Source organism: Netta rufina (assembly GCF_964035555.1).
Source record: "Netta rufina genome assembly, chromosome: 5".
In the NCBI taxonomy this organism is placed as follows: Eukaryota; Metazoa; Chordata; class Aves; order Anseriformes; family Anatidae; genus Netta; species Netta rufina.
The window spans coordinates 24,425,857-24,451,372 of record NC_140128.1 but is presented as its reverse complement, the minus strand read 5'-3'; the positions used below and the strand labels follow the sequence as shown (position 1 = coordinate 24,451,372).

At 38.9% G+C, this 25,516-nt stretch overlaps 1 protein-coding gene across 1 annotated transcript in view; it reads left to right on the top strand.

Annotated features, from left to right (window-relative positions):
* DPH6 (diphthamine biosynthesis 6) overlaps positions 1–25,516 on the top strand; it is a 205,549-nt gene that overhangs the window by 28,996 nt on the left and 151,037 nt on the right. The gene's annotated exons all lie outside the window — the stretch shown is intronic.

The window sequence follows — 25,516 nt, the reverse complement described above, 5'->3', positions numbered from 1 at the left end:
TGAGTTATGAAAGTTTTCGAAGGGGGTTAGAAGTTCTGTTATTGTAACTTTTGTTCTCTTTTGACTATATACCAAAACTACAATGAAGTTGTTAGCTTTGCCATCAGTAAGAGCAAATCGCATAGTTTATAATTAGTGTGGTATTTTGTATTATTTTAAGGAGAGGTAAAGTTACTGCTTAGCAACTGGGGCTGGTCAGGTCTGGGGGATCTTTTTGCTTGTTTGGTTTTGACTCAAAACAAAACCAAAAAGCACCACTGTGAAATACAGGCATGCTGAAGTGCCTGAGGAATACAGAACCTTTAATTGGCTTTTCAGTAGGGTCAGACAGCACTTCAGGGTTTTTTGGGGTGGGGGGCTGGGGGAAGAGGCATAATCCTTTGCGTTTTTTTAGCAGGGTTTTTCACCAATGGAAAACTAGTCATCAATGACTGGACAGAAATGGGTGATAATTTTGCATTTCATGTGAGAATTTTGCTTTAAGAAATAGTCCGTTTATTTATAAGTTTGAATATAGCTTGTTATTTATCTTTCATGAATCAAATGGTTTTTGATAGACTTTAATAAAAACATGGACATGTTTTGAGGTATTAGAAATTCTCTAGTGATAAGTAAAGTACATCATTGATAATTTTGATTTTCTTAAAAAAAAAAAAAGACAATGAACAGATGTTAAGCTACAATCCTTTTCTCTTTTTTTCCTTGTAAATTATGATTAGGTAATAGACCCTTTTCAGTGTTGCTGCTGGTTATTCACAGAAGCAGCTAGCATGTTGCTCTCTGGCATCCTGCATCTAGATGCTCTTGTCCTTCTGTACAAAATCAGAAAATCACAGAATTGTCTAGGTTGGAAGAGACCTCAAGATCGAGTCCAACCTCTGACCTAATACTACCCAGTCCTCCACTAAACCATATCGCTGAGTTCAACATCTAAATGTGTTTTAAAGACCTCCAGGGATGGTGACTCCACCACTTCCCTGGGCAGCCCATTCCAATGCCTCACAACTCTCTCAGTAAAGAAGTTCTTCCTCATATCCAACCTAAAACACCCCTGGCACAACTTTAGCCCATTCCCTTTCATCCTTTCACCAGGCATGTGGGAGAATAGACCAACCCCCATCTCACTACAGCCTCCTCAAATGTACTTATAAAGAGCGATAAGGTCACCCCTGAGCCTCCTTTTCTCCAGGCTGAACAAACCCAGCTTCCTCAGCCGCTCCTCGTAGGACTTGTTCTCCAGACCCCTCACCAGCTTTGTCACCCTTCTCTGCACTCTTTTGAGCACCTCCATGTCCTTCTTGTAGCGAGGGGCCCAAAACTGAACACACAGTACTCGAGGTGCAGCCTCACCAGAGCCGAGTACAGGGGGATAATCTCTTCCCTAGACCTGCTGGCTACACTGCTTCTTATGCAAGCCAGGATCCTGTTGGCCTTCTTGGCCACCTAAGCACACTGCTGGCTCATGTTCAGCCGACTATCCACCAATACTCCCATGTCCTTCTCCGCCTGGCAGCTTTCCAACCATTCATCTCCCAGCCTTTAGCTCTGCTTGGGGCTATTGCGCCCCACGTGCAGGACCCAGCACTTGGCCTTGTTGAACTTCATGCAGTTGACCTCAGCCCATCGGTCCAGTCTATCCAGATCCTCCTGCAGAGCCTTTCTACCCTCGAGCAGGTCAACACATGCACCTAACTTGGTGTCATGTGCGAACTTACTGAGGGTGCACTTGATCCCCTGTCGTGGTTCCACTCGAGTGGGCAGCCGAGCTCCACCACAGCCGCTCTCTCACTCCCCCTCCTCAAAGAGGAATGGGGAGAAAATATGTGAAAAGGGCTCAAGGGTTGAGATAAGGATGAGAAAATCACGCAATAATTATTGTAACGGGCAAAACAGACTCAGCATAAGAAGATAGTAAGATTTATTGCTCATAAATAAAGCTAGAGAAGTGAGAAACAAAGGAAAGAAACCAAAAGCACCTTCCCCCCCCATCCACCCTCTTCCACCTCCTCCCCCCAAGCGGCGCGGGGGAATGGGGGTTATGGTCAGTCTACAGCACTTCTTCTCTGCCGTTCCTTCTCGGTCACTCTCGTCCCCTGTCCTGTGGGGTCCCACCCACGGGATGCAGTCCTTGATGAACTGATCCAGTGTGGGCTTCCCACAGGCAGCAGCTCTTCCAGAACTGCTCCAGATATAGGTCCGTACCACGGGGTCCATCCCTCAGGAGAAAACTGCTCCAACCTGGCTCCCCTACGGGCAGCAGCTCCTGCCAGGTCACCTGCTCCTGCGTGGGCTCCTCTCCACGGGCTACAGGTCCGGCCCGGAATCTGCTCCAGCAGGGGTCTTCCACAGGCGGCAGCCTCCATCGGTGCAGGGCCACCTGCTCCACCGTGGTCTCCTCCACGGGCTGCAGCATGGAACCCTGCTCCACCGTGGTACTCCATGGGCTGCAGGGGGACATCCTGCTTCACCATGGTCCTCACCACAGGCTGCAGGGGACTTCTGCTCCGGCGCCTGGAGCACCTCTCCCCCTCCTTCTACACTGACCTTGGCACCTGCAAGGCTGTTTCTCACTCCCTTCACTCTTCCAGCTGCTGTGTGGCACAGCGTTTTTTTCCCTGTCTTAAATATGCTCTCAGAGAGGCGCAAAACAACATCGCTTATTGGCTCAGCTCTGGAAAACAATGGGGCCCTTCCCAAACATGGGGCAGCTTCTAGATCTTTCTCACAGAAACCACCCCTGCGGCCCCCTGCTACCAAAACCTTGCCACGTAAACCCACTACATCCCCTCATCCAGATCATTGATAAAGATATTAAACAGGACTGGCCCCAGTACCGAGCCCTGGGGAACGTCACTCGTGACCGGCCTCCAACTGGATTTGACTCCACCACAACTCTTTGGGCCCGGCTATCCAGCCAGTTTTTAACCCAATGAAGCGTATGCCAGTCCAAGCCATGAGCAGACAGTTTCTTGAGGAGAGTGCTGTGAGAAACAGTGTCAAAAGCCTTGCTGAAGTCAAGGTAGACCACATCCACAGCCTTTCCCTCATCCCTCAAGCGCGTCACTTTGTCATAGAAGGAGATCGCATTCGTCAAGTAGGACTTGTCTTTCATAAACCCATGCTGACTGGGCCTGATCACTTGATTGCCCTGTAAGTGCCGCGTGATGACTCTCAAGATAATCTGCTCCATGAGTTTTTCCCTGGCCCTGAGGTCAAACTGACAGGCCTATAGTTTCCCAGGTCTGCCCTCTGGCCCTTCTTGTAGATGGGCATCACGTTTGCTAGCTGCCACTCGACTGGGACCTCCCCTGATAGCCAGGACTGTTGATAAATGGTGGAAAGCGGCTTGGCCAGCTCCTCTGCCAGTTCTCTCAGTATCCTCAGCTGGATCCCATCTGGCCTCATTGACTTGTGTACATCCAAGTGCTGTAGCAGGTCGCCAACCATTTCCTCACGGATAGCGAGGGCCACATTCTGCTCCCCCTCCCCTTCCACCAGTTCAGGGTACTGGGTATCCAGAGAGCAACTGGTTTTGCCGCTAAAGACTGAGGCAAAGAACGCATTAAGCATCTCCGCCTTTTCCTCATCTTTTGTAACAAGGTTTCCCCCCGCATCCAGTAAAGGCTGGAGATTCTCCTTAATCTTCCGTTTTGCATTAATGTATTTGTAAAAACATTTTTTGTTGTCTTTGACAGCAGTAGTCAGATTGAACTCCAGATGAGCTTTGGCCTTTCTAATTTTGTCCCTGCACTGCCTCGCAACATCCTTATAGTCCTCCCGAGTGGCCCGCCCTCTTTTCCACAGATTGTAAACCCTCTTTTTCCTCCTAAGCTCAAGACACAATTCTCTGTTCAGCCAGGCCAGTCTTCTTCCCCGCCGGCTTGTCTTTGGGCATGTGGGGACAGACCGTGCTCCTGCACCATTAATATTTCTGTCTTGAAGAGCACCCAGCCTTCCTGGACTCCTCCACTCTTCAGAACCGCCTCCCAAGGGACTCTACCAACCAGTGTCCTGAACAGCTCAAAGTCAGCCCTCCGAAAGTCCAACACAGCGGTTTTACTGGTCCCCTTCCTGGCTTCTCCAAGAATGAAGAACTCTTACCATTTCATGGTCACTCTGCCCAAGACAGTTTCCAACCACCACATCTCCCACCAGTCCTTCTCTGTTTGTGAAGAGAAGGTCTAGAGGGGCACCTCCCCTGGTAGGCTCACTAACCAGCTGCGTCAGGAAGCTATCTTCCACGCTCTCCAAAAGCCTCCTAGACTGCTTTCTCTGGGCTGTGTTGTGCTTCCACGATATATCTGGGAAACTGAAGTCCCCCAAAAGAACAAGCGCTGACGATTTCACAACTTTTGTCAGCTGCCTGTAGAACTCCTCATCAGTCTCCTCATCCTGGTTCGGCAGTCTATAACAGACCCCCACCAGGATGCTTGCCTTGTTGGCCTTCCTGCTGATCCTAACCCATAGAGACTCAACCTTATCATTCCCAGCCTCAAGTTCCATGACATCAAAACTCTCTCTGATACAGAGAGCCACACCACCATCCCTTCCATGCTGCCTGTCCCTTCTGAAGAGCCTACAGCCAGACATTGCAGCACTCCAGTCATGAGAGTGGTCCTACCACATTTCTGTGATGGCAACCAAGTCGTAGCCTGCCTGCTGCACGATGGCTTCCAGCTCCTCCTGTTTGTTACCTATGCTGCGTGCATTAGTGTAGATGTACTTCAGTTGTGCCATTGCCTTCTCTCCCAGCCTTGCCATTGTTCCCCCGGCACAGCTCTAACAAGCCTTGTTTCAGCCCCGTCCCTCTTCTCACCTAGTTTAAAGCCCTCTCAATGAGCCCCACCAGCTCCTGGCCTAGGATCCGTTTTCCCCTTAGACAGGGACCCTTCTTCGGCCATAAGGCTGGGTGCCAAGTAAAGCGCACCATGGTAAAAACAAAAAAAAAAACAAACAAATTTCTGTGTTGGCACCAGCCTCTGAGCCACGTGTTTATCATGTGGGCTCTCCATGTCCTCTCTGTACCCCTCCCTGCCACCGTAGGGATGGACAAAAACACCACCTGTACTCCCACTCTATCCACTAACCGTCCCAGTCCACTAAAGTCCCGTTTGATGGTCTTCAGGCTTCTCTCTTCACTGTCATTACTGCCAGCCTGGACTATTAAAAGAGGATAATAGTCAGAGGGGCGAACCAGGTTGGGAAGCTTTCTGGCAATGTCCCTGACCCTGGCCCCAGGGAGGCAGCAGACTTCCCTATGGGTAGGGTCAGGCTGACAAATAGGTCCCTCTGTTCTCCTGAGAAGGGAGTCACCCACAACAATCACCCTTCCTTCTGTCTTGGTGGAGGCAGTCCTGAGGCGTGGAGTCAACTTCCTCACCCTAGGCATCCTCCTGGGTAGACTTTCTACCTCTTCCTCAGCTACTGGTCTCTCAAGCTCCAGGGCCTCAAACCTGTTGCATAAGGGCACCTGGGAAGGTGGGGCCGGTAGGGGAGGACAGCACCTGTGATGTGGAGCAGGGACCTGTTTCCATTCCTCCTCAACTCCTAGGTCCCCTCCCTCTGCCCGACAGCAACAGGGCAGGGGGTCCACCCCCACGTGGGGTGTCTCACCCTGCTGCCTGTCCTTCAGGCTGCGCAGGGAGTTGCTCCACAAGTCTATCTCCTGCTCACACTCCCTGATATCCCTCAACCTCCTCCTTGAGTTCTGCCACGAGGCGGACCAGGTCGTCCACCTGCTCACACCTCACACACACAGTCTCTTTGCCCCCCAGAGGTGGTAGCAACAGGCTCAGGCACTCCCTGCACCTGGAGACCTGAACTGCCGCAGTTTTGAGCGGGCAGTCAGTCTGGGTGTGTACAGACTTCCTGGAGAGCGCACTGTGCCTGGTGTACACCATTGCAGCTGAGCTAGTGGTAGACTGCCGTTAGAGGAGGTGTTCGTATGGCTGTGTGGGCGCGCTCTGCCCTTCCTGCTCACCCTGCTTCTGCAAAACTGCCGTGCTAACTGCCGCACCACTCCATTCTGACGCGCCGCACTCCTGGTTGCTTGTGCTCCCTAGGGGCAGCTTATGAACGGCCGGGGAGGGGGCGCTGCTGGCTCCACCTATGCTGCTGGCTCCGCGTACGCCTCCTTCTCGCCTCATTCACCTCTCTTGCGAGGGCTGCTGGGTCCTGGCGGCTCCCTCGAGTGGGCTCGGTGCTGGAAAAAATTAGCCCTACCATTGGCTTGGCAAGTACGTGAGCTTTTTGACAGGAGCTGGAACAGTCCCTGTTTTGTGGCCCTCAAGTCCCTGTTTCAAGGTTCATTCAAAAAACAGTAGGCCTGATTAAATTGTGCTGTGATCCAGTCCATTTCCATTTCTTGAAAAATTAGAGTAAAATGATTGCATTCTTCATCTGCCTGAGCTCTGTCTCTGTCAGACTCAAGATTAAAATAACGTTTCTTTGCTATGACTGGGATTTTTCAGATTACTTAGTCTACTTCTGTTTTATCAGAAGAATTTGTTGCTAGCAGTGGATTGATTTCATCTAGAACATCCAAGCAGGGCTATATTCCCAGAATACTTGTTAGTTACAATGACACACAAGTGATTTAGAAATTAAAAGGCAATGTTCTGGAAAGGAAATGAGGATCTGTCAGTGGGAAATAGCCCCGCATCTTGTAATTAAAATGTGTGGCTTATTTTATGGATTGCATAAACTCTATTATAGGAGGAAACAAAACACGGAGTATGTGAACTGTTGCCATGTTGCAGAAACACTGCCAACTGTGGAATATTAAAGATTCTACATATCAGAAAGAAAAAAAGGTAAAATTAATGAAAACTTAATTCTATGCTGTCTAATGCTGTGAGCCTGGTAATGCTAGCTTAGTCAGACTCTAGCAGGCATTAACAGTTCAAATACATTTTTGATAAAACAACTTAGAGTTGAAAACTGAATTGAAAGTGAGGATATGGCCAAACCGGATGACTTTATGTATTACCAGCCTTGATATGGATGGTTCCTAATGTAGGCCTTCCTGGGATACTGATTTCCTTTTTTTCCAGAAGTGATAGAAGGTAGAAGCTATGATGGAAACCGGATTCCAAATGTATTCATGTATCTGCTATTACTGCTCTTTTTCATTTATACTGGTGATTTTTATGCATGTGTTGTGTGCATCTTCCCTATCCTGAAATAGGTGTACTTAGAGGTACTGAGTAGTGCTCAGTGTATTTGCCAAGTGATTTTTTCAAGGACGTTATGCTAGGATTAATGCAACCCGCTGCAAGTGGGGCCTGGACATGCTACCTGTACTATAGCTGTGCTCTGTGTGCTGTGTACTGCAATTCCGTATGAAAATGTCTGTCCTCGTTCGTTTAGAAAGGTGAGGAATTTTCCCTTTTAATTAAATCACAAACACTTTGGTAGGACATCAGAAGATAAAGCAGCAAATAAAAGTTGCAAATACTCACAGCTGAACTTGGACAAGGAGACCTCTTATCAGAAATGTCAGTAGATACTGCATGATCCCTGAAGAACTAAATGCCTTTGTAGATACTCAGAAACATGATTCAATGGACTATATTAAAATCAGTTTTCAGAAGTTTATGAAAGTGGTCCTGTATAACAGGAGTGTTCTGTCCAGACGTCCAAATACAAACTTGCAATTAGCAATTAAGTGCATGTTTTGAAGCTTGGACAAGACTTGGAGCTTTTATTAGACTTTGCAGAAAGTAAATAAAATTCACAACCTGTAGGTGCAGGGGTTCATGTCAGAGAATCATTGCAAGTTGTTCTGTGCACAAAGGCCTGAAATTCACTTCAGTCAGCATCTGCTCTGGGAAGTCTTGTTTATTGCAGTGTACCCTTTTAGTGTAAGGTATGAAGTGGAATTTTGGAGTCAACATAGACCTGCAATATATCAAGTGTAATGATCTTGCAGCACATCTAACATGCTTTTATTAAGGGAGAGGAAAATATTGTGTTATTCATTGAGGGTGTACTTTTATTTGTTTACCTCTATTAAAAGTTCATTTTTTATTTGATTGCAAATTTTAAATAAACTAATGCAAAAATGTATTTATCATAGATGGGAGAATGCTGTCCTTAAGAATGTATTATTAAGCTATCATTCCGCTCAGGTTATCATATCTAAACAAAGGTCGATATAGACAATTTTAAAAGATTTGTGACTAGGTGGCTGCAGTAGCTAAAGCATCTGAAACTTGTTCATTCAGCATATGTATTTGGAACTGAGATTATATAGAAAAATACTTGTTTCTCCTGTGATAAGGAAATGGGAGGAACCATTGGTTCTTGCTGCCAGGCAAGCCAATGAAGAGGAAGATTTGATTCTTCATGCAAACTGTCTAAGGCTTGTCAGAGTGTTTTTTAATATTGTTTTGGAATGTTTCTTTTAGGACATGTAAGCATTGCTATCTTTTTAGTAATGCTAGGTGACCTTGTCTTTTTTTCAAACTCAGTGATGGAAAAATAATCTAAATAAAGGCACTTTATAAGAGAATCGAACCTGAAAATCATAGTGTGGCAATTTGTGCTTCACTGGAGTCTGGGAAAAACTTTTAAAGTCGCAATATTTTCAGCAATTACTGATGTCATAGACAAGGAGCATAAAATAAGTGTTTTCATCAGTAACATGAAGAATTCTTTGTTTTGCTCAAGGTGTTTGAATCTTTAATAAATTTTCACTATGAAAAGTACAGTTACAGACTCTTGATTTTTAGAATAGGAAAAATGTTTAAACCTAAGTAGGATCATTGTACTAAAAATTAGAAAGAAAAAAAACTATATCATTTTAAAAAATGTTTTTAAAATAATATTTTATCATTGCTGTAAGTTTACATAGCCTATAGAAGAAGCTGACAATTGTGAGTAATTCATTTTTGTTTAAAGGTATGTTCTCACTACGTGGATGCAAAGATTTCCAGAATCAGTGATATTTAGACAAAAAAAGATAAAGAACTTACGAATAATAACTTTATGTAATGGGATTACTGGGATTATTTTACTGAGATTCCTAACAGTTTTAAAGAACTTCCAAACTCCGACTTCGGGAGGAATAACAGGGATTCTGTTAACGATTTTAAAAGGGTTCATGAAGTTTCTGCTGCAAGTCCTAGGAGGAAAAGACCTTTCTCTTAGACCTATGTTCCAAATAAAGAGATTATGTTCCTTCAGCTTAATGTTTTAGAAGGTCCTGTATTCTGCTTTTGTTTAGGAAGGGATGATGATAACATCAGAATAACTGATTATTATCATTGCAGATAATGGCAATAGTTTTGAGTGTATTAATCTAAAATATGTTATATAAAATATGTTATAGTTTAAAAATTGGAATATTTATTAGCAATCTTGTATGAGATTTTGCATGTGATACTTCAGAGGCCATTCCAAGTTGTGGATTAAAAACTTCACATTATGAGGAGACTTGCCACAAAAAAGGCCACATCTGTATTATTACTTTAATGAAAGGCAATGTATAGCCAGGCTGTATTATTAGGAATAGGTAGCAGGTCCAAGAAAATTATTTGAATTTTCACTATTGTGATATAGATTGTGTTCTGTAAATAGTCACTAATATTTTTGAATTTAAAGTTTTCACATGAAAATATAGACTAGTTTTCATAAGACATTCTTTTTATTTTTTTCATTCTGAGGAAGCTGTACAATTTTAGACGTTGTTTTTGAATTTAAATCTCAGTTGTCAACTCCTGATTCTAGATAAATGTGTAAGAAGTGTTTAAAAATTTACTGTGTACCTTTCATGATATAGCTGTTGATATAATTGCTGTTGATTGTAAAATAATTACACTTATAGTCACCAACACCTATAATTTCCAGTCTAGCATGGGAACAGAAACATGCGTGATTTCTTAACTGTTTTGTAGTTGTTCACTGGCATCTTGTTGTTACATTGACATTTCTTTTATTCAATCTGGAGTTGGCTGTTCATGTTAAATTTGGTTATCAATTTAAGTAATGTCTTTGTTGATGTAATTTTATAAATAAGCTTTACTGAACAACTGTATGCAGGCAACTTTGGTCTGTAATTATTTCAACATTTAGGAGCTGAGAGTCCCAAAGGTGAAGCAAATGTTTATGTGAAACCAAATCTCTGCACAAAATGCCTTGTGTGTGTGTGTGTGTGTGTGTGTAAAGAACAAAAACTTAACAATTCTGTAGAAGAGTCTTTAGTTAAGCTTCATAGTAACAGATAAGTCAGTATTGATTTTGATTTTAGTATTATAGTTTTTTTAATAGCTCTATCTAACTGTATTAAATCTTACTAAACACATTGTTTTTAGCATGACATTTTCTATTGGAAAAAATGAGTCTAAAAGTTGATCTAAATTAAATACTTTCTTCTAAAGTCTTGTGAAATAGTATCTTCACTTTCCAAAAAGCTCTTCTTATGCAGAGCTGCTTATTTGTAATCTATGAAAATGTTTAATATGATACAGCATTAGAAAAAAATAATGAATTGTAATTCCTAAAAGTAATTGTTCACTTTGTATATGCAACTAAATGGCAAATCAGAATGTTAGCAGAACCCACAGTTATGGTGTGATGAGTCGGCTGTACTGGAATATTGTCCTGTTTTTACTTATCTACTATTTAGAATTTAATTCTAGCACTTTCAAACTGAAGTATTTCAGTAGATTTCTAGCTAAGATTAGACTTTCAGAATGTTATTTTATTCTCTTTTATTCTCTCTCCTTTTTCATTTACAGTGTCATGTGCATGTGTTCACGATGCAGTACACCTGCTCTGCATCTTTGGAGCTTCCAGGTAGCAAGAGAACTGTATACTAACCACTATACTGTGGTTATTAGGAGATTGCCATGAGATACTTAAAGCTGTGACTAACAGATGATGAATACTTTCCCACACTGAATTAATAGGTTTGATATGTATGTGCATGCAACATTTCAGTAATTGCATTTTTAAAACTCTTGAAGTTAGGCCATCAGTTGTGCTCAAAGGTAGTCTGTGCACTTTGCGGGGTATTTATAAAAAATGAACGTAATTAGGTTTTAAGGTGGATAAGTTACATACTATCTCCTTGTTATTTAAATTATCTCATACTGTTATTCAAAATTAATTTAATTTTTATGTGAGTTAAGCTAAGGTCACTGAAGACTACTGAAGTTCTTAATAGAACTGTTTACACAGGGGTTTAATGCATTCACATTACATTACATTCATTTCCACCTCTGTTTTTGGATACTTCTTCCTAAGCAATGAAGCCATGTTCTCTCATGTCTCTGAGCAGAAGACAGAAAAGTCCAAGATGATGTGTATATAATTTGCAAGTTCATGAGATTCCTAGCTAATTTAGAGAATGCTATTGTAGAGTAATAGAGTCCAGATTTTTTTGCATTCTTTTTAAAATAAATAAATAAATAAACCATCTATGTGATGACATACTTCTTTGCTCCTCTTAAAGAGATGTTTCTGCATATATGGACCTCAGAAATGAATGCAGGAGGATTTTCCCCCAGGTTTTGTTAAATTAGGATCAGCCAATCAGAGAAGCAGATATCAAGACAGGTACCTTACAAGACTATTCAAATTTCAGCTTAGTTTTGTTTGAAAATATAAAATTAATTTTCTTTTCATGAAACACTTCCTATTTGTCTTGCTTTTAATTTTGTGTCTATTATTATTATTTCTATTATTTCTCACCTTCCTGAAGTGGGTTTCTAGTCTAGTGTTCAAAATTCTTGTATGTTTCTTTCCATGAATATGTTAATTTTCATTTGGCTCTCCAACACCACCTTAGATGGAAATTCCAGCTCATTCTCTCAAACTTCTAGAAAGAATTAAGTAAGTACGGAGTGCTTAGAGAAGTCTGTCATAGCTATTTTAGTTTAAAATCACAGAAGGACAAAGCTTGTAGGCAAAGGTAATTTATTAAATCAACTGATAAAGCTGAGTAAAATGAGCAATATTTAAGTTGTACAATCCCTTATGTATAAAAATTATAATGTAAATTAAGATCCTTGTACACACACACTAACTAGTAAGTCTGGTATCTGTTAACTTGTCTCTTTCTATGCTTATTGACTGGCTGCGTCAGGCTGGCGGGCAGTCACCAGTGGGGTCCCTCAAGGCTCCATTTTAGGGCCGGTACTTTTCAATATTTTTATAAACGATCTGGATGTAGGAATAGAGGGTATTTTGAGCAAGTTTGCTGATGACACCAAACTTGGAGGAGTTGTGGACTCAAATGAGGGCGTAAAGGCCTTACAGAGGGATCTGGACAGGTTGGAGAGCTGGGCGATCACCAACCGCATGAAGTTCAATAAGAGCAAGTGCCGGGTCCTGCACCTGGGACAGGGAAACCCTGGCTGCATGTACAGACTGGGTGATGAGATGCTGGAGAGCAGCCTAGAAGAGAGGGATCTGGGGGTCGTGGTAGACAGCAAGTTGAATATGAGCCAGCAGTGTGCCCTGGCAGCCAGGAGGGCCAACCGTGTCCTGGGGTGCATCAAGCACGGCATCGCTAGTAGGTCAAGGGAGGTGATTGTCCCGCTCTACTCTGCGCTGGTGCGGCCTCACCTCGAGTACTGTGTGCAGTTCTGGGCACCACAGTATAAAAAGGACATGAAACTGTTGGAAAGTGTCCAGAGGAGGGCTACGAAGATGGTGAAAGGCCTTGAGGGGAAGACGTACGAGGAACGGCTGAGGTCACTGGGCCTGTTCAGCCTGGAGAAGAGGAGGCTGAGGGGAGACCTCATCACAGTCTCCAACTTCCTCGTAAGGGGGTGTCGAGAGGCAGGAGACCTTTTCTCCATTAACACCAGTGACAGGACCCGCGGGAACGGGGTTAAGCTGAGGCAGGGGAAATTTAGGCTGGACGTCAGGAGGGGGTTCTTCACAGAGAGGGTGGTTGCACACTGGAACAGGCTCCCCAGGGAAGTGGTCACTGCACCGAGCCTGTCTGAATTTAAGAAGAGATTGGACTGTGCACTTAGTCACATGGTCTGAACTTTTGGGTAGACCTGTGCGGTGTCAAGAGTTGGACTTGATGATCCTTAAGGGTCCCTTCCAACTCAGGATATTCTATGATTCTATGATTCTATGATTATTAAAATCTGTTAAAAAACTTATAGAAAAAGGCATGAGGAAGCTCATCAGAATAAAGTAATATTTTTTTAAAAAGTAGCACTTCAAAAAACTTTTTTTTTTTTTCCAGAAAAGGAACACTGTTATTATAACTTTGTAACTCCTTTTCTCTTTAGTACTAAGAACTTTAAATAGCACTCGTATCTCATTGATGTGAAAAGAAAGCAGTGTCATTCAGTAGGATCCATCTACTCAGGTGGATAGGAACCTCAGGAGGACATGTAGTTCAGACTCTTGCCCAGTGCTAGGTCAGGTGTGAGGTCCAACCTGGCTACTCAGGGCTTGCAAACATCGGAAGATAGAGATGGCACATCATCTGTGGGTTGCCTATTCCATGACTTGACTGGTGCAATAGAGATGAAACTTTTTGTATATATTCAGTCTGCATGTGTCAATTTGAACCTCTTGTCTGTCATCCTCCCATTATACAACACTGAAAAAAAAAACATCTCTGTCTTCTTGATGATGATCTCTTCAGTACTGGAAGGCTGCTTTTAGATGCTACCTGATGGTTTTGTTCTTCCAAGCTGTGCAAGACTGGTTCCCTCAGCTTCTCCACACAGGGCAGGCAATCCAGCCCTTTAAGCATTTTGGTGACCCTCTGTTGAACTTTCCACAGTTTATTTCTCTCTTGTTTTGGGGGGTTCCAAAAGTGGACTTAGTATTTTATGGGCACAGTAGATGTGGTTCAATGAGTGCTGAGCAGATGGGGATAAATAATCACTTTCCCATATCACCTACCTCTGTTCCTGCAATACCTGGCTATTTATAAATATTCCACTAAATTAAAATAGTAAATTTACTATTTCCTGGATATGAAATCCTACGCGCCTTGGAAGTTCTGAATGCAATGAGAGCTTTCTGCTGATGGAACAATCTTAAAAATGCTCATGGAATTTTCACCTTTGGTTTTCAAAATAATATAATTATAAACCTCAAGAGAGCAGCAATATCTAGGTACCATGGAATAGATTAATTATAGACTTTTAATTGATCCCCACGGGGATAGAGAGGCCTGTTTTGAGGCTTAGGAGCAAGTGGACTCTTCTCATGATCATTTTTATCCGTTACACGGGTATTTCCATTACTGTCTTTGATTACTTGCACCTGCTTCTGACAAACATATCAAAGCTTACAAAAATCATAGACTGTATTTGAAATGAGTATATTTGGAGATCATAGAATGCTTTACAAATTACAAGAAAACTTATATTTAAGAATATTCCACTCATACAACTGCAGAAGCATAGAAGTCTGGTTACTAATGCATATATTGCCACACAACTGCAGATATGTTGTGTTTTAATTTGAAATTTTGCAAATGGCAAAATTATGGTCACAGACATGACCTTAAGTTTTAATTTAAATGTGTGTAATGGTTTTTGGTTACTAATGCAAGCTTCAAGGAGGATATTAATTGCAAAGGGAATTTTACTTTGAGATAATCTATTTCTTGGTCTTAAAATAAACTATTGTGGCAAAGGTATAAAGCAAATGTTTAAAAATAAAATATAGTTTAGCCATTCTTCAGCTACTTACTGTCTTAATAAATCTGCTATAAAATGTAAATTTTGGTGGATATTCTCCTATTTTTAACAATGGGAGTGGTCAACTTTTCTTGCAGTACATGTAAACAGGCATTTAAAGACAGGTCTATTGCTTTCTTTTTCTTTCTTTAGTACTCTTTTGACTGTTGTATGTGATTTTTCTTAAAGATTTACATTATTTAGGTGGTGAATAGTTCTGTGCAATTATATGCTTAGCAGTAACCTTTACTCATAATGTGATATTGTCTGTATGTCTTATTTTGTTCAGCTTTCTCTGTCACTGATGAAGCCTAAGGCTGCTGTTTCTTTGAGTTGCCGATGATTTTTTTATCTGATTAACTGACACATTTAGTTGAAATCAGACACAGCCCTTAGGCTGGGCATGGATTTAATTTAAAAAGTATCAAAGGTTTGCACTGTGTGCTGTTTAATCATCATGTTTATCAGGCAAAGAAAAATTACCGGAAGGACCGTAGGGAGAGGGTTATCTTAAGGAGCAGTAACTTGGGAAATTGATAATAACTCTGAGGTAATTTACTGTTAACTTTTACATTCATTAATATAACATTTCCCACTAATAATTACAGTGCATGTAATGTACTAATTAAATTGAAAACATTAGCACTAATTTTCTTTTTGCTGAACTCTGAGAGGGTCAGGTAAAGACATTAAAATGTGAAATTCAAGAAAATCTCTGTACTAATACCACTGCAATGAATATTTTACTTGCTACTGGAATACTTCTACCAGTGTTGTGTGCTACAATTCATGTGTAGACATTTCCTCAAATTACTATCACTATCCTTAATTGAATTTCAGTTAGTGAAAAGAAAAGAAAAATAAAATCAAAAATGAAATCAGTGTGCTAGCATAGATTACTTCTACATTTCTGTTTTATTTAGCTTCAATTGCGAACTAGTTTATCAATATTATCCATAGGCCTAACAGCTTGACAGTAAGCATACTTATGGCACGTATGCTTTGGAGCTTTCACAGAATTGTTTATTTTATATATATATATATTTTTTTCTGATTGAAAATATAGCTACAAGTAATTTATGATATGCAAAGAGCAGTAATTTTGACTTATGTTATTCATTAAGCTGTTTTAAAATATATGTAACTTCAAAACTATGAAGCTTTAGAAATAAATTGTGCATTTTAGTACACTTACAGTTACAAAGATCTATTTGTTGTTCTAACACGATTGTTCATGAAGATTATTATTCATGAATGTTATAAATAGGAATAAATTAATGTCTATAACAAGAAATGTAATAGGAATGTAACTTCATTTATAGATAAACAGCTAATAATCTTTTGTATATAAAAATGAGCTATACTGCTGATAAAAAATAATTTGATTATTTTTTCAACTTCATTTTGTATCTGCTTTTTAAATGTGTAATTTTTGTAGTTTTGATGAAGAAATACAATTTTAAGTCATGGAAAATAAACAGTCATTACCATATATTTATATTTGTATTTCTGTTCATTTAGTGCCTGGTTTTGTGTATACATTACATACTTAGTGATACAATGCTTTGTAACACAGTGAATTGTGCTGAATATAAATCCTCTGTGGTACCCAAATATTCCAGGGAAGCAGTGATTTGTTTGACTTTCAACTAATATATTGCATTAGTGAGGTATTAGTAAAGTATTGCAAGTATCTCTTGAAGTAACAGAGCATTATGTTTTCTTTGGAAAGAAAAAGCCCATATTAATTTTCCTTTAACATTTTCCTGTTCTGTTACCTTTGTGATACAGCACCTAACAGCTTTCTTCCAGAATTTACCCAAATTTGCTTCCTTGATAATCCTTGATATTTAGCCTGCAGATGTCAGCCTGCTCTATCTATCCATGCTTTGTTTCGTGAACATATTTGAATGGTGTCAATCCTGATCAGATTACATATTAAAAGATGAAGTGTAGTACCTGATAGATGCCACTGTTAAATCTGGGATTTATTCTGTGCTAACTACAATCAGCTTTGGAGAAAACTGTATCTGCTTGCAAATTTTCCAATAACTCTTTCAATGCCAAGCAGTGAATCCAGTGAAGAACTTGTTCTGTGCAAGTGCTCTTTCTAGTGCCTAAAGTACTGAGCTAAGTATGCTGTGCAGCAAGGTTTTATTGTAAACTTTGTCTGGTTGAGGAATTTATGATAACTGTCACACTGTAGACTACCACATCCTTCTTTCTTTCAAATCTTTTCTTGAGTTTGTGCCATTCCAGCCTTGGTTTGGTGAAACATACAGAATAAGAGGATTGAATTTATTCAATTTTGTGGGATGTATATGAATTAACTAGTTCTCCCATTTCAAAGCATTTATTAAATGCATTCATATAGTGTTAAGTTTACCAGTATTAACTTGTTTCCCCTTGTGGTACCCACCATCTGGACAGTGATGGAAGTTTAAATTTGCAGAAAAACTAAATGAAAAGTGATGGTGGTGAATCCTGTCAAAAGTCTTCAAACTTGAGTGCTAACCAGAACTGAAATATGTCTTGAAATACTGCTAATTCAAATGATCATTAAAAAGTATGTATTATTAAAGTAAATAAACTAGAATAGTTGCAGAATATATAGTATATGAATATTTAAGTAAGTTTTAATATAGCTTGCCAGACAAGCAGACAATGACAATCTTCTGTTTTGTTACAAACTTCAAAATGTATTGTATACATATGTGTGTGTATATACATACGCATTTTTATGTGTATATTCATATATATGCACATCCACCCTTAAATTTATCATAGCTGCATATAATTGGGGGAAGGGGGAACCACAATATCTGTGTTAACTACTCTATATTTGAGTTTGATGTTTGGGTCATAGTTTCAGCAGTAGCCTTATAGAAACTTAGTGACAGTAAATATTTACATGTATTATAATGGCTTTTTTGACTCCTTTAAAACATTACAATTTTTAATTTGCATGAGATTTCTTACTGAATATCTTTGCTGTATATATTTCGTGAGAACTAGGAAAATGGAATTAGTTTAAAAAAATACCATGTTTATTACTCTGAGCTATATAAAAATATATTGGGCAACTCAGTTCCCATCCAAAAGGATGAAAAGGAAGGAGATTTCATAAATCCATATCTTTAAGAAAACATTAAATAAAGTCACACAGGTACTCATTTCACCATGTTTGTTTACTATGGAGACCACATCTTTCTTGGAAGTTTATGATATAGTTACTGTCCTCGTACGTCTCTGATAGCACTTCTACCTCTGAGACATCTTCCCATTCCTAGGGAAGAAAGAGGATACATAATAGAAACTATTGTGGGAAAAACAGATTTGTAATGCACTGTATATTAAAATTATAACAGTAAACATTATGTGCTTCGGTGAGGAAAGAGAAGTGTATGTGTTATATGGAAAATTAAATATTATACAATAGATATATATAATATACAATAATATATAACAATATATACTAATATATAAATATATAATAATATATTATGTATGATTATTATATATGATACATAAACACATATTTATGTAGCCAAGGAGGTTAATCTATGTGTGAGGCAACATACAACCATGTGTTTGTATCAGGTATTTCAAAAAGATCGTACTTTATGGCATAGTTTACCTCTGGTAACTTAACAGTGAACAATGGAAGTTGAAACTTAAATGGTATGTAGTGACTGGTTTTCCAGAATATCTGAACACATATGTTTTATTTGTTTGTTTTTATCAAGAAATAGATGCAAAAATCTGTATGAGTACAGTATGACTTTGCATTTGAATGAGAATTTATATAAGAACTTTCCTCAAGTGTCTGGAAAATATATACTGAAGGTACTTTCCCAAAGATTATTCTTCATCCAGCCATTATGACTGAAGACTTAATTTATGTATAATTTATTTTTGAAAGAAATAGTCAGGAAAGCCCCGAAAATTTCAATTTAATCTATTAGCAAAAACAACAACAAAACCCAATACACTTCTGTTATGTATAAGAATTGATGGCAATACAAATGGTTGCTGGCAACACTTGTAAATTTAACTGTTCAAAATTATAGTAAAAATAAAAGTTCAGAGTAACTTTAAATTGTACTATAAGGCAGTTTCCTTCACAGTATAATGATACTTCAGACAACAGACTGATGCAATAAAATAAAACGGTACTGTTAAGCAGTGACAATGTTGTGAATCTGCTTAATTGGTGAGATACAAGCTCTTGTGCTTCTAAAAATTATTGCTGCTGCTAAAACTCAATAAAACTTTTACAATACATGCACTAAAACCGTATTTTTAAATTGTTACTTTTCTGCTGTGTCCTTAAACATAAATAATTTCGAAGTGTTTCACTTCTCTTTATTTACTGTGAGATTATAAGATCTCAGAGTTCAATTCTGTGAGAGTGACTACCATTTGCCAAAGGTAGTCACTCCCACAGTCAAACAAACAAACAAACAAACAAACAAACAAAAAAAAAAAACCTCCAAAACTTAGAGCTGTAAAAGACAGGAAGGAAATCCAGGGCTACTGCAGGCACTATTTGCATTGCTACATTCTTTTTCAAAAAGTTTAACTATGTCTTTGCATCTGCAGCAGGGAAAAGTCCCTTTTTTATAGAGTACGTTTGAAATGTAGTTGCTTTTAGTTCTCAATTATTAACAGACCATTTTTTTCTATAAGACATTCTGTTAATGAGGTATATATTATATACATCTCCTTCACAAGACTTTTGAAAAACTACTTTTTAAACAAATCATCTCTACACTTTATCATGAATAGTATGTCCAATAAATTATTTTTCACCAATTCTTTTTTGAAATACCACACTGTTAGAATCCTTAATGCATTTTTAGGGCTGATCTTGAGGATGGACCTACAATCAATAAAGTACTGGAATATTGAAGTTAAGTGATATGATTTGATTCCTTTGATTCCTATTATTCTTCCAGTAGAAGATGGTAGTGCTAATTGCAGCTGTGATGTCAGCCTGAGAGTAGGCATTTGCATGGATCAGAAGAGTCTTTGCATCACAATTAAGTATATAATAAAATGTATGTTCTGTCTTTATCTTCCGACTATAAAAAAAAAAAGGGCACTATCAAGTAAACACAGAGCTGCATATCTATAACATGAAATATGTAATACATAAATATAGTTAAATACGGTTATTATGATCAAGTAAAAAATTTTTACCTCGTGAAATCCTGTAAATCTGAGTATGCAGAAATTAGTTTTAAAATCTTACTGAACTGTCATACTGTTAAGCATGTCTTGAACATTATGATAGATTCAGCCATAAAGGTCAACTCAAACAAGCAGTCATAAAATTTCATATTTTACTGTTACTATATGTGTATAAGGTCTTAATAGAATGTAAAATACTTGTAATTATATCAGACTGAAACTTCCTGTTGTACATGGTTCTTTGTAAGAACAAGTTGATTGGTGTGGTAAGGGACTTAGGGGGGGGGGAGATTGGATTAGTCAACTCTGTTTAGTAGATTGCAAAACTAATATATTCACCTGTTGTTTTGTAATGGAATAAAAAAAAAAATAATAATCTGGAAATATCAGTAAGTAGACAATTTGAATAACTCTTCATTTCGCCTTTTCCCCCAGCTTTCGCCAGTGTTTATCATCATCATTGAGCCCAGTGTGTTCTATGAAGTAATATTTTCTGATTTTACAGATTACTGTAGCTATAATGCCTGCAGTAGGTGCCACATTGGTGGCAGTGCAGAAAACCTGCATACTTCTCACAGTGTCTGATATATTAGATGTGCTATATCATTTGTATTTTTATGCTGCCTTCCATGAAGTGGTATTAATGAAAAGGCATTTCAGTATTCAGTGTCTGTAAGACTGGGAGGCTGCACTGGGTTGATTGTAGGGGTACTTTGCAGGTTGTGCTTTTGTTTTTTATTTCCCTGAATCATTTGCTAACTGTTCTACCTTTCCCTTCCCACCAGCCCTAAGTCCCTAGCCTGTTTTCTGGTCACAGAAAAACAGATGTTTTCTGCAGTGGTATTGTTTGTTTGTTTTTGTTTGTTTGTTTGTTTGTTTGTTTTTTGGGGGGGGAGTGTTCTCTTCTTTCTGAAGGAAGATACTTCTCTCCCTGTATAGGTGTTCAGTTTTCATATACATACATACATATCTATCTATATACGCTATCTGATAGTCTGGGTGTACTCTACAGGAGTTGTCCCAGGTTTGTTTGCAGTAGTAAGATAGAGCTGCTGGTGTTCATGTGAACAACCAAGTACTAACCTGCTATCAATTGGTATTTCAAGGATTGGAGTTGGTGCACAGTTGCTTACTTTGGTCTCCAGAAGACATTTTACCAACCAATCCATATAAATAGACTTTGTGCAAGTTACTAATGTTATGATGTGTGAGGGCAATCGACATCTTTAGTGTGATTCACTTTAAAGGCTCTTGCCTAAGTTTTGGCTGGATGTGGAGTAATGAGGTTAATGGCCATTAAATGTTGAAACTGTAGCTGCACAGTTTGTTTACTTTTCAGCTCTTTATCTGTCCTGGTTTAGGAATGGCATTGGTTCTTTATTTTATGCTGTCAGATAGGAAGAAGTAGATCCAACAGACGTACTGTTTCCATCTTTTGAATTTTCCATTTCACTGAGAAAATATATGATTGGTTATTTCTTTGTTGATAGCTTGTTTAGTAAGATAGAAAGTACTATAGTCATTGCTTTCCTTATTCATTTGGAGTTGTGAAGAACTCAAGATAGAGCTAAATATAAACTCAGTTCAAGAGCTAGTGCTTATATTCTTACGATCTGTAGGAAAAAACAGCAGATTGAACTCTTGAAAAAGAGCAGTTCCATATCGAATAGTGCGGAACATAAGCAGTTTTTTGATTCCTGTTGTGATTCTTCATTTCTGTCATACAGCAAACCTACATATAAAAAGATCTTTCCTCCATTAGATTATCAAACAAGTTAATCCAATGATTCTAAAACAGATTATTTAATATTCTTTTGGACACCTTTATTCCGAATGGCGTTATTCATTGGCCTTAATATTTAATTCACTTAAAAGCTAACTGTGAATTTAAATGAACCTAATTAGTAATTCAGATTAATTTTCCTGAGGGTGCTAATACTGACAAATGTTTGAAAAAGAAAGAAAGAAAAAAGATTTTTGTGGAAGTAAGTTGACATTGTGTAGAGTGTTCAGAACACTTTGATATACATGTATCGTCATGAGCCTGCTTGACTGTGGAGGAAGGTTATTTGATTTTGTATACATGGCATCACTGAAAAGAGCCTGGCCCTGTCCTCTTTGCATCTTCCCTTCAGTTATTTATAGACACTGATAAGATCTCTCTGAGCCTTCTCTTCTCCAGGCTCTAAGCCCAGCCCTCTCAGCCTATCCTCATAGGAGAGGTGCTCCAGTCCTTTCATCATCTTGGTGACCTTGCAATGGGATCTCTCCAATATGTCCATGTCTCTGTTATACTGGGGGACACAGCACTCATTGTGCAGCCTCATTGATGCTGAGTAGAGGGGAAGGATCACCTCTCTTGACCTGCTGGTTATACTTTTTTATTCTGTTTGCTGCAGGTTAAGCTTGATCCTCCTGCTTTTCAGCCTTTGTTGTTCTGCTGAAGATGCTGGATGACTACGTTGATTGCATGTGCTGAGGTAGACTGTAGTAAAGTAAAGCAACAAGACAGGAGTATGGCTATTTTGGGACTTCCATAGAAAGGAATCACAAAAAAAAAAAAAAAAAAAAAAATGTGATGGAGCCTTCTGCGACTACTTTTGGGATCTGTCTGAGAAGTATAATTAACTCAGTTTCCTTTCTGCAGGACTGTAACATGAATAACCAGTATTTTAAAATTGTCTGTGCTGAGAAAGGCTGGTAAGGCCTTACCTAGGCTCATTCTAGGTAAGGTCTGGACATCTGTCTGTAGCACTGAGAAGCTACTTTATAAATACTGTAAAAATTCTCTTTGTTAGTCATGAAAGATTTAACAGATGCTAAGTTTTGCTGTATCTGTGGAATAGTAAATGTAACCCAAGGAAATTAGATGTAAGTATAGATTATTTGTGAGTGCTTTAAGTTTTGTTTTCTTCCTTGAGTGCTGTGGTGTTATTGGATATGTTTACTGATTTCTGCTACTAGAATAGAATATAATAGTCTCTTTCAGAGAACTACTGTATTAACATGAGTGAAGTGATCCTGGTCTAGTTTGGTGGTTAACAGAAGGCATGATCTACAAATGGAATTATTGTCAGATTTCACTTTGGGAAAGGTAAAAGCAGCTGAAGAAGGTTGCGCTCAGATCTGGGACAGAGGAGAGCTGAAGCTAGCGAGTGTGGTGTTTTTTCCACACAAAATACATGGTGGCTTGGAAACATGGGCAGTTTATATATGTGTATATATGTGTATATATGTGTATATATATATATGTATATATATACACATATATACACATATATACACATATATATATGTGTATATATATGTATGTATGTATATGTATATGTATATGTATATATGTATATGTATATGTATATATGTGTATATGTATATATATATATGTATATGTATATCTATATATATATGTATGTATGTATGTATATATGTGTATATATATGTATGTATGTATATATATATGTATATATATATATATACATACATACATATATAAAAGCCGTTAATTGTTTTGAAGGACGGCTAATAAAAAACAAACTTATGTAAGTAGACTTCAAAAATAGTTTGGGACTAATGCCTTGAATGCTGGAAAAGTTCAAAAAATGTTTTGGTCTAGATTCTGTCATTAACAGCAGTTCTGGTGATACTTCAGAATATATATTAGTTTGGATGAAATTAATTTTATATTGGTTCATGATGTGAGATCCTGTGCATGGACCACTTTATGATGATGATGATCTCACTTAAGCAGAAAAAGAGGTGATGTTTTTGGACATGTTGGACAACATCTGAACATTGTGACATAGCATATTTTGAAGTAATTGCTAGTATCACTCTTCAAATATGAGTACTGAAGCCTAATATAAAGTTTGATTGTGCTGAGCACTCCTGATCAAAGACTGAGCTTTTGTTCTGGCTGACTCCTGGGTTCAAGTACCCTTTCAGCAGGAGCTAGGGAAAGACCTCAAGAAGTGCTGGGCCTAGGACATGGCTAGCAGTTTGCACGAAAAGACACCAGAAGCTCTGTTGAGATAGTGTACACTGGGACCCAGCAGTGGTGGAGAGGTACAGCACGGTACAGTTCCCTGTACCTGCTGGAGAAACTAAGCCTGGCATATCACAGACCTCAGCTCAAGCAGAGGTCCTGGAGGGAGGATACAGCTCTCCAAGCCTGGACATGAAGGGATGCCTTGGTGCCTTTCACAGTGTCTGAGAGAGTCTCCAGGCCCTCAGCCCCCTACCTGTACAAGCTGGCAGGAGGGGCTGGCAGAGTCTGTGTATGCCATATTGGGAGCTAGAGACTTCTTTGGTGAAGGCTGGATGCTGGTGAAGAAGCTCCTGCTCCACATGTTAGTCTGTACCTACAGGATAGGTTTCATGCCTGTTGTGAACAGACAAGGGGGCTGGGAGCAATGTCCAGAAAAGCATTTGAGCCTGCAGAGCCTCAACCATGCAGGAGCGTTAGAAGGAAGCCCTGAGTGACAGAAGTGGACGACTCCCAGCTGAAGGGTCTGGAGGCCCAGTCTGCCTACCTGACCAGCTGTCTGAGGTAGCTTGCTGCTGGAGAAGGACTCTGATCTGGGATGCTGCAGAGAGACTGCTAAAGTTTGTCGGGTCCTTGAGTTATTGCTCTTCTGCAGGGCACCAATGATACTGTCAGAGTATTTAGTCAAGCTGCATTGCAAAATGCTTTGTGACCAAGTAATTCTAGCCAAAATGAGTTTCCTTTTATTTTTATTTTTTATTACATAAAATACAAATAGTACTTAGCTGCCATAATCATTCCAAAAAGAACTTTGAACATGTGAATGCAATGCAGGTGTAATTGTAGCAGTTCAGATAAACTGCGTATCAGAATTACATGCTGAAAACAGACCTAAAAAAGTCTCATGAATGTTACGAAATTTATTTGAAGAAAATTCTACTTATACAACTGTTTTAACTTTTTAAGAAATCTGTTTCTGAATTAGAGAGTTGAGTAAATTGAAAGGTCTAAGATTTATCTTTATTCTGAAAAGTGCTTTGAAACGTTATATAGAAGGCTTGAAGAGAAGTAGAAGTAATGCTGACTAGAAGGTAATGATAATACAGGAAGTGGATAATGAACTAGTGACAGATAAGCTAAAATTATTTTTTATTGTTAGTTTAGGTCTGAATACATGAGAAGCATCAAGCTGAATCCTGTATGACTTGGTGTTAAATTTTGTGTTAAATGGTATATCCATTAATGACATGTAGTAGTACATAAATGTGTACATAAATGTACATAAACAGTGATAAAATTATCAGATTACTGTAACTAGGAATTTTGATAAATACATTGACTCTTAAATTGGAAGTGTAGATGGATATCAATAACTTGGGAATTTGATTAGGCAACTATGAAATGAGAATTAATGGAAAAAGAAGAATATTGAGGAAGAAAATGTACCACAAAGTTATAAAATGTTTTAGTTTTTCTCCCTTATAATATAATTATGTATAAAGCACCTTCAGCATCATTTTATTGATAATCTGAAGGTGAATTTTCAGTTCAGTATCATGGCAGGCAAAGACTGATTTGATTTCGAAATTCATATGTAGGTATTTAGTTAAAAAACTTTTGGTATGGTCTTTCTGGAAGCTTCATGGGGTTGCTGTCTAACAGAGCAGCTCCTGAAGGT